Source organism: Aedes aegypti, chromosome 1, assembly GCF_002204515.2.
Source record: "Aedes aegypti strain LVP_AGWG chromosome 1, AaegL5.0 Primary Assembly, whole genome shotgun sequence".
Taxonomy (NCBI): domain Eukaryota; kingdom Metazoa; phylum Arthropoda; class Insecta; order Diptera; family Culicidae; genus Aedes; species Aedes aegypti.
The window spans coordinates 165,231,592-165,242,071 of NC_035107.1; the positions used below are offsets into that span (position 1 = coordinate 165,231,592).

A 10,480-nucleotide genomic window follows, 5' to 3' on the forward strand; every position below is an offset into this window, starting at 1 on the left:
CGGTTCCTTTGTTTCCGTTGCGGTCAAGAGCAAATCTTCGAAAAATCTAAGAAATACGATGACCACCAGGTTGGTAAATGGCTGGGCATGGCGTACCATTGGTACCTCGCGTACCTGAAGGAATAAAATAGACCCCTTTGTGCGGTCCTTAGCCTCTTGCCCAGCAACTCCTATCCCTACCTCCTCGCGGTACTGGCCGGGGTACGAGTAACCTTAGGGAAGATCGGGTAACCAACCCCCGGTGGGAACTTTGGTCGTATGCTGACAGGGAAGGGGGGGTTTGCTTTTGCTTTTGCTTCTGCAAACCTTGAGCGTCTGTACTCCATGTTAGGAGCGGCTCACAACAGCGTCTGTTCCCCATGTCAGGGGCGGCTGATCATCGTCCGAGTGCCAGAGAAGGACTCTAAGCTAAACTGCGCACTATGGTCCTCCGAACATTTAGGGGGAATGGTCCTCCGGAAATCTAGGGGGTTGGTGTCAGGCCCTGCAAGCCAGCCGTAAAAAATCAAGCAACGAATAATCAACGAGAGAATACGAACCGGGACAATCGGCGAAGACCACAGCGACGTAAAGGGACTAGCGATTGGAAGCTCGGTACGTGGAACTGTAAATCTCTCAACTTCATCGGGAGCACACGCATACTCGCCGACGTGCTGAAGGACCGTGGATTCGGCATCGTAGCGTTGCAGGAAGTGTGTTGGAAGGGATCAATGGTGCGAACGTTTAGAGGTAACCATACCATCTACCAGAGCTGCGGCAATACACATGAGCTGGGAACAGCTTTTATAGTGATGGGTGATATGCAGAGGCGCGTGATCGGGTGGTGGCCGATCAATGAGAGAATGTGCAAGTTGAGGATCAAAGGCCGGTTCTTCAACTTCAGCATAATAAACGTGCACAGCCCTCACTCCGGAAGCACTGATGATGATAAAGACGCTTTTTACGCGCAGCTTGAACGCGAGTACGACAGTTGCCCAAGCCACGACGTCAAAATCATCATAGGAGATCTAAACGCTCAGGTTGGCCAGGAGGAGGAATTCAGACCGACGATTGGAAAGTTCAGCGCCCACCGGCTGACGAACGAAAACGGCCTACGACTAATTGATTTTGCCGCCTCCAAGAATATGGCCATTCGTAGCACCTACTTCCAGCACAGCCTTCCGTACCGATACACCTGGAGATCACCACAGCAGACAGAATCGCAAATCGACCACGTTCTGATTGATGGTCGGCACTTCTCCGACATTATCGACGTCAGGACCTATCGTGGCGCTAACATCGACTCTGACCACTATCTGGTGATGGTCAAACTGCGCCCAAAACTCTCCGTCGTTAACAACGTACGGTACCGACGGCCGCCTCGGTATGACCTAGAGCGGCTCAAGCAACCGGATGTCGCAGCGGCATACGCGCAGCAACTCGAGGCTGCATTACCGGAAGAGGGTGAGCTGGACGAAGCCCCTCTTGAGGACTGCTGGAGAACAGTAAAAGCAGCCATCAACGATGCAGCTGAGAGCAACGTCGGGTACGTGGGACGGAGTCGACGGAACGATTGGTTCGACGAGGAATGCCAGGAGGTTTTGAAGGAGAAGAATGCAGCGCGGGCGGTCATGCTGCAGCAAGGGACCCGGCAGAACGTGGAACGCTATAAACGGAAACGGCAACAGCAGACCCGCCTCTTTCGGGAGAAAAAACGCCGCCTGGAGGAGACGGAGTGCGAGGAGATGGAACAGCTGTGCCGGTCTCAGGAAACGCGTAGGTTCTATCAGAAGCTCAACGCATCCCGCAACGGCTTCGTGCCGCGAGCCGAGATGTGCAGGGATAAGGATGGGAGCATTCTGACGGACGAGCGTGAGGTGATCGAAAGGTGGAAGCAGCACTTCGACAAGCACCTGAATGGTGCTGAGAGCACAGGCAATGAAGGACGGGACAACGGAGGAAATGCCTTCGTCAGTACTGCGGAAGATGGAAACCAACCAGCCCCCACTTTGAGGGAGGTTAAGGATGCCATTCACCAGCTCAAGAACAACAAAGCTGCTGGTAAGGATGGTATCGGAGCTGAACTCATAAAGATGGGTCCGGAAAGGCTGGCCATTTGTCTGCACCGGCTGATAGGCACAATCTGGGAAACAGAACAGCTACCGGAGGAGTGGAAGGAAGGGGTAATCTGCCCCATCTACAAGAAAGGCGACAAGTTAGACTGTGAGAACTTTCGAGCGATCACCATTCTAAATGCGGCCTACAAAGTATTATCCCAGATCATCTTCCGTCGTCTGTCACCTGTAGTAAACGAGTTCGTGGGAAGTTATCAAGCCGGCTTCGTTGACGGCCGATCGACAACGGACCAGATCTTTACTGTACGGCAAATCCTCCAAAAATGTCGTGAATACCAGAACCCAACGCATCACCTTTTCATCGATTTCAAGGCGGCATACGACAGTATCGACCGCGTAGAGCTATGGAAAATCATGGACGAGAACAGCTTTCCCGGGAAGCTCACGAGACTGATAAGAGCGACGATGGAAGGTGTGCAAAATTGTGTGAAGGTTTCAGGCGAACACTCCAGTTCGTTTGGATCCCGGCGGGGACTACGACAAGGTGATGGACTTTCGTGCCTGTTGTTCAATATTGCGCTAGAAGGTGTTATGCGGAGAGCCGGGCTTAACAGCCGGGGTACGATTTTTACGAGATCCAGTCAATTTGTTTGCTTCGCGGATGATATGGACATCGTCGGCCGAACATTTGAAAAGGTGGCAGACCTGTACACCCGCCTGAAACGCGAGGCATCAAAAGTTGGACTGGTGGTGAATGCGGCCAAGACAAAGTACATGCTAGCTGGTGGGACCGAGCGCGACAGGGCTCGCCTAGGTAGCAGTGTTACGATAGACGGGGATACGTTCGAGGTGGTCGACGAGTTCGTCTACCTTGGATCCTTGCTGACGGCTGACAATAACGTTAGCCGTGAAATACGGAGGCGCATCATCAGTGGAAGTCGGGCCTACTATGGCCTCCAGAAGAAGCTGCGGTCAAAAAAGATTCACGCCCGCACCAAATGTACCATGTACAAAACGCTCATAAGGCCGGTAGTCCTCTACGGGCATGAAACGTGGACGATGCTCGAGGAGGACCTGCAAGCACTTGGAGTCTTCGAACGTCGGGTGCTTAGGACGATCTTCGGCGGTGTGCAGGAGAACGGTGTGTGGCGGCGAAGGATGAACCACGAGCTCGCCCAACTCTACGGCGAACCCAGTATCCAGAAGGTGGCCAAAGCTGGAAGGATACGATGGGCAGGGCATGTTGCAAGAATGCCGGACAGCAACCCTGCAAAGATGGTGTTCGCTTCGGATCCGGTTGGTACAAGAAGGCGTGGAGCGCAGCGAGCTAGGTGGGCGGATCAAGTGCGTATCGATTTGGCGAGCGTGGGGCAGAACCGAGGATGGAGAGATGCTGCCACGAACCGAGTATTGTGGCGTGAAATTGTTGATTCAGTGTTATCTGTGTAGATGTTAACTAAATAAATGAAAAATGAACGATGACCACCAAAAATAGAGGAATGAGTATTTCAGCGCAGTGCGCATTGTACCTTCGTGCTGTGCGCACACAAAGTCTCTCTGTTCTTGGAAGATTTTAAAACTACTTTTATCAATTTAAAAGTACTTATCAGGGCTACAAAAACAGTACCGTAATCCGGGGTATCATTGATCAGTGGGGTAACATTGATCGGAATGACTCGTCTCTTAAAAAGTTCGTATCATCATTTATTGATGGAACATTTCCAAATCACGAATGGTACTACTCTTTCTTATTTTCATAAGCTAATGTAAGTGAGGATTTTTGCGAAAATTGCGTTTATATTTTGCGTAAATTTGTCAACTTTTCGAAACAATGATTTCAATGGGTAAGGATGACACTACCGGAAATTCATTTTTCACATAAGTTCTACAAACGATATGAGCAAGGAAAATGCGGTTCTTACTAAAAATAACATCGCCGAAAACGATTCCGTTGTCAAAATTTTCATAAGTACAGTCACCCCACAGTTATGGATAGCACACAGATATGGATCAGAGTTGGATTAAAACGGGAATATCTCATCAAATAGAGTTGCAATTAGGCAGAAGACATTTTGTATATGTGAACCATAAATCTGTACAGCATCGCAATCAATTAAAATACGCTTAAGCATATGTTTGCCGTCCGTAGGAAATAAAATGTCAACCGTATTGCAAGAAGCGTTGATTCATAACTGTGGGGCATTGAAAACCATACCACAGTTATGAATCAAAGATAAGTCGATTCTGAAATAAACGCCAAAACGTATGCTTTCAATAGCACACCATTAGTTTACCTCGCAGATAAATTGCCGTTATAGTGTTTTGATCCATAATATGAGTCGATTTGATCCATAATAGGGATCCTCTTCTCCCACTGCTCCACATCTGTGGGATGGACAACGTTTGAAATTTCGATAGAAATCAACACTTTTTCGTAAATCATCGCGAATTTTGAGGTGTATTCCCGAAAACAACTATATTGTGCAGTGCCAGGGAGGTTATTTTGTGTTGTACAGCGCCACCATGATTTTTAATCATATTTTGTTCTGAAAAGGGGCCCTTAGTTGATCCATAACTGTGGGGTGACTGTATGCTCAATTTGGCAACATTAACAATAAAGAATATAGAATTCCCTTAGGAAATTGCCTACCTATAGGCGTATTCCGTGGTTCGAAGTGTTTTTAATTTTAAAATAAGTCAAAAAGTAAATGACTTGTAAGCGTTTGGCCTTCATATTCGGCTTCGGGGGCCATGATTTAAGTAAGTAACGATATTTTAAATATTACCGAACGTTGTTTACATAGATGATCAATGTTACCCCATATCAGCTAAATCAAAAAATCACTTAACACATTCTTTTAAACATGCTTAAATCTTTCAAAAAACAAAATGCAGTATATAGTCACGAGCTATGGGTGGCAGTACTTGTTTTAAAAATATAAAACTCAGAACATTTGCATTTTTCAATTAAATATTCAAAAAATATCCTAAAAACTGATCAATGTTACCCCGGATTACGGTACCGTAATCCGGGGGTAAATTGATCACAGGGGCGAATTTGATCAGGTCGGTACCAAAAAACGTTTCCTCCCAAGGATGCTGAAGGTTTCGTTGGCATTACATACTTTCCATGTTTTCTAGTTTATAGATGACTAATGATGATTTTGAACAATTTCAATTTGATTAGCGTCAGTTTTGCATAGAAATATTCATACTTTTTGAAGGTGTAAGCAATACAGTTGTAAATGTCGGTGCTAAACAATCCACTGGTGCTATGCCTACATGTCAACTTTAAATGTTTGAAATGTTGTATAACCTTAAGTATAAACTTCTGAACTCATTTTTGATGTCATGCAGCATATCAAGTGTAGTTTTTTGCTCATAAAACCGTGTATTGTTATTAATAATGTGCTTATTTCAAGGGCAATTCTCTACATTTAGGCGTATTGAGCAGATTTTCAAAGTTTAATTGTGCAATAATATGATCAAATACTCGAGTTGTAAGAATTTTGGCATCATTTTCAAATTCAGGAGACCCAAATTTAGTACATAGGGATTTATTTTTTTCTCAATCCTGCTTTGTTATATGATGATCAATTTCGCCTAACAATGCTCTCGAAACATTAACTATTTCCATTGTTGAAGCAAAAGACATTACAATACCAATTATGAAGGAAAATCCGTGATTACAGACTCTTGATCCGACTTGAAAACGTGAGGAGAAGGCAATTTCTACGCACTCGCGTCCTGCTATGAATATTATAACTGTAAAATCTGCATCTGCAAAAATAAAATGAAAAACATTTCACTCAATTAAAAAATGAAAAAATGCTTCTGGAAAAGAAGGAAAAAACTTCAGAAGCCAATTCCGGCATTCAGGAAAACAAATTAATACTAACTGATTGCGAAAAAGCTTATAAACTTGCTATGCAGTTTGAAAGCGCAATTTAATTTAGGACTCACTAGTCCAATTCAAAATCAAGCTACTTCAGATTTTGGTGGGCGTTTTAGTGCTCTTGATTAGAACTGCTTATTCTGGATTCATATTAACCGAACGGAGCATCCGCATCATTTTTTAAACCATTACATTTATTAAAACATTATCACGAACATGCAAACCGATTTCTTTTTGGCTTAAACTATTAAATTTTGTTCTAACAAATAACACACATATAAGAGTAAAAGGGATAAAATTAACCGGCCCGGGGTTCACCGCGAGCGATTCTTGCCGCTCTTATCGCCTTCATCTGGTCCTCCTTATCAATCCCACGGCAGTGATGATGGTGCTGACGAGGATGATGACGGTTTAGTCTAGCTCTAGACCTTCACACGGATGCTGTGCTCACCTAGAGAGCAAGTGCGAGATTGGATGCCTGGGAGATCCATGCTCTTCGTGGTGGTGCTCGTGCTCTTGATATGATGATTCGGGTTTAGCAGTGGTCACTCGATATCGTAGCTGCTGTGTGGATATCTGATCGCCGCGTGTAGGTAGCCCGTAGAACGGATGGATTTTGCTAATATTTGGGGCTGCTGAAGCTGACGGCCTCCGGGTATGTACAGTGTCGTACTTTTGAGGTTTTAATGTACCGTAAAACGGGGTAACTTTGATAGTTTTTTTTTAAGAGAACTTCAATATGTATGCATGCTGTTTCAAAGAATTACTATATATATTTTTAAAACAAGTACTGACATCCTAGCTATCGATTGCACTTGATAGATTTCCAATCAATTTATTCTGAATGGATATACTATTTTTCATGTAATCGAAAGTCGGTTTTCTGTTTTGGGGTAACTTTGATAATAGAGTATGAATCGAACAAAATTGAATGAATTACGGTACATTTATGGGGCGTTGCATACCACTAGGCGTCGCTATATGGAAAATTCTGACTTAGATTACAAAAATGGTGCCAGTTTGTAAAAATGGTTTTCTTGTAAATTTTAAAAATTTGCATATGAATTCTCAACTGCACTTGATTCCAACGAAAATAGCTTTGACATGTAGTGTCATACTAACAGTGTTGAAAGACTCACACTCAAATCTCAATCAGTACGCTCTCCCGTGAGAGCAAACTCATTAGAGATCTGCTTCGCAAATCTCATGCTTGAGTTTGTTAAGCAAAATCACTCAATCGACTCAAACCGTAAAAAAATATTCAGTTGCAAAACCCGTCAAAAACTCGTGAAACCCGAATATTGAAAGGATCACAATGTATAATTTTACCAGACTAACAAGAAATGATTGCGGTGTGTGAGTGAACTGTGGAAACACGAGACAATGAGTCAAAAAGGTGAGCCAACTCATCCATGATTTTTTTGACTGCTGAGTTGCGTGATTGACAACTCACGCATGAAAAATCTCAGGCGTGAGTTATGAGACATTGAGTTTTTCACAACACTGCATACTAATAGTCTTTACTTTTTCATTCATTTTTCTTAACTGATGGACAGAAACTTTGTTATTTCGTTTAATATGTTGTGGGACTCGCACTATCAAAGTTACCCACATTATCAAAGTTAGCCCGTTTTACGGTACAATCAAACAATTATAAAAATACATATCAAATATATGAAAGCCCCTGGCGATGATGGAATTTTCTACATCCACAGAAAGGCAGTAACTTTTGTTTCTTGCTTGATATGTTTAGCAAATGTTGGCATATTTTCCTGACAAATGGAAAAAATACCAATTTTAAAAGCAGGAAAAAAATCTTCAGAAGCTTCAAGCTCTGATCTGAGCTAATCGTCGAATCAGCTTGCTTTCCTCCATCAGTAAACTTTTTCCAAAGGTCATTTTGAACCGTCAATTTGTTACGTGTAGCAAAATTTGGTTCATTCTAAAAAATCTGAAAACTATTCTACTGGTCTTGCACTTCTAGACATAGAAAAAGCATTCGACAGTGTTTGGCATGATTACCAGTACTTTAAATCTGACTGGCTTCCTGCAAGAGCTAGTGTCATAATTTTTTGTATGGGGCCTCTCCGCCAAAGGACGAAGCATGCGTTTCATTTGTAGCAGGTTGCAAAAAAAGTTTGGATTTTTTTTTTTCCTTCATACTTGCAAAAATGAAAGATATTTCCTAATGCTTCCAAAACCCAACTTATAGTATTTCACCGTAAGCCAAAAGCTCTTTATTTAAAACCCTCCATTAGACATGTTGTTACGATGATAGGGGTTCCAAAAAAATGGTCAGATGAAGTTAAGTATCTAGGGCTTATGCTAGATACCAATTTAACTTTCCAAAATCACCTTGAGGGCAATCAAGCCAAATGTGACAAATATATGAAATGACTTTACACACTTATTAGCAAAAAATCGAAACATTGTCTCAAGAACAAGCTTTAAATCTTCAAACAAATTTTCAGACCAGCCATGTTGTATGCTGTACCAATATGGACTACCTGTTGTAATACCAGGAAGAAAGCTCTGCAGAAGATTCAAAATAAAATTTGAAAATCATTATGGTATTGTACTGATGTAACATAGAATTTCCAATGTTGAAACATTGGAGCAAATGTCAAATAAAATTACAGATATTTTTAGACAAAACCCGTTGTAATCTTCTATTACCACGATTGATTTTGAAATTTACTTCGGCAAAAAAAGAAATCTGAACTGATTCGCCATATTAAATTAAATATATTGTTAATAAAATGTTAGTAAAAAAAATAAAATTTACCAAATTAGGATGGTATGTTGTCTAACACAGAAAACCTTGATATAAGAAATTAATGTAATGTTTGGAATGATACTAATACAGAAATTAAACAAAAAATAAACAGTTGACTACATGCAGTTTCACCGGCTAATCTGAAATCTAAGCTTGATCGTAGGTGCGTTCTGGACTTTAACTTTAAGTTGGCTGACGATGCTGTAGAGTCGTTAACTGTTCTGTGGCGTAGTTTGATATCACATATCGTCTATTAAACTGAACATATTCTTTCGAACTGTTAACATCTCAGTGTTCTAAATTGATGCTTCTATCTACGTAAACATTTGTTGATTGGTTAACTGTAATATGCAACTTTACTCTAGTTGCTTGAAAAATAGTGTATCAAATTATGAAGAGTTAAGCTAGTAGTTAATAATATTCACATGGAATGGATCATAAAATTCACCATTTCTCCGAATCAGGCATGTAACGTTCTCCGTCTTTTCGTCTAAAAGTCTTTTGTTTTTTTTTATATATATATCTTTGTTTATCAAATTTCATAATATGTTTTTTTCTGTAAATATGTAAATAAACGAGGCAAACTGATTTGAAATATTTATAAAAGCACCAGTACAACAATTTTGGTTTGCTATAATTTTATAGCAACTTTTGATAATTTTAAGAACCATTCACATATCAGCCGAATATTTTATATTTTTTGTACAGAAGCTTTTTAGGATAAAAGCTTAGTAGTAAAGTAACTTAAATGTAGATGGCCCATGAATTCAATAATCTCGTCTAATATTGTTTAAATGTATGTGTAAGTGTTAACTGTCAGAATATATGACTAAGCATTCTAAAGCATGAAGATTACATTTTCTCAAATCTTTACTCACTTTTAAATCGTCTTGGCTGAAGAGTGGAAGCAAGTTCGGTGAATAATTTACGTTTTTATTTGATTCGAAGGTTAGTCAGAAGTGCAAAGTGAATAAAAATCTTGAAGTGAATTTAGGTGCAGTATAGTGAACATTAATTTAATTTAACTTTTCTTTTCTTTTGACGAACAATAGTTTTTTGATTAATTTTTCACGCGGAACAAAGGCTCTGCTCTCGAGCAATTATTTATCGTACAAAAGGTAATTCTTTTCTTTGAATTCATTTATTCTATTATATTCCTAATCGGAGATTCATTGGACAGCAGCGTCCGATTGACGCTTTTTGTACGGGCTAAAAAGCTCTACGGCCTTTTTCGGCCATTACTACTCCACGAGGTGGACATCTGGACCGTGCAGGCCCGCCATTACGGTAGCCAAACGGGTATAGAGGCCCTCCGACCTGCCGAGAATCCGGAGAAGGTTCATTCCGTCACGGTGGTCGCGTAGTCCCGAAGGCGAAGACCAGTTGGAGGCACGTTGGCCTTCTACGAGAGGAGACGGTAGAGTATCGGACATCAGCCATTGCCCATACCCGCAACTTTACTTCGGCCTATCACGCACGTGTGCCCCTCCCGGCGACGCTTCTGCCGAGGAGTCGGGGTGTTTCCTGAAACGCATGGTTCGGACACCCGCTGCAGCCGGTACCCAGTGCTGAACATCACGCGACGTCGCTACACCCCTGCCGGTTCGCTCAGCTGCCAGCATTAACATAAATCCTGATCAGGTATGTCGTTAACCATGGCCATGTCACTCACACTACAACACTCACACTTACACCTTACACATAAATGAATTACCCGAAAAAATGAATACAATACATAAATGAATTCAATCTAAA

At 41.8% G+C, this 10,480-nt stretch overlaps 1 long non-coding RNA gene across 1 annotated transcript; it reads left to right on the top strand.

The window, feature by feature from the left end:
• The first annotated feature begins 9,206 nt into the window (after nt 1-9,206).
• LOC110679067 lies at nt 9,207-10,480 on the top strand. Its single transcript, XR_002502183.1, has 3 exons — nt 9,207-9,673; nt 9,778-9,843; nt 9,906-10,480. It is a non-coding gene; the product is annotated as an uncharacterized LOC110679067 (long non-coding RNA).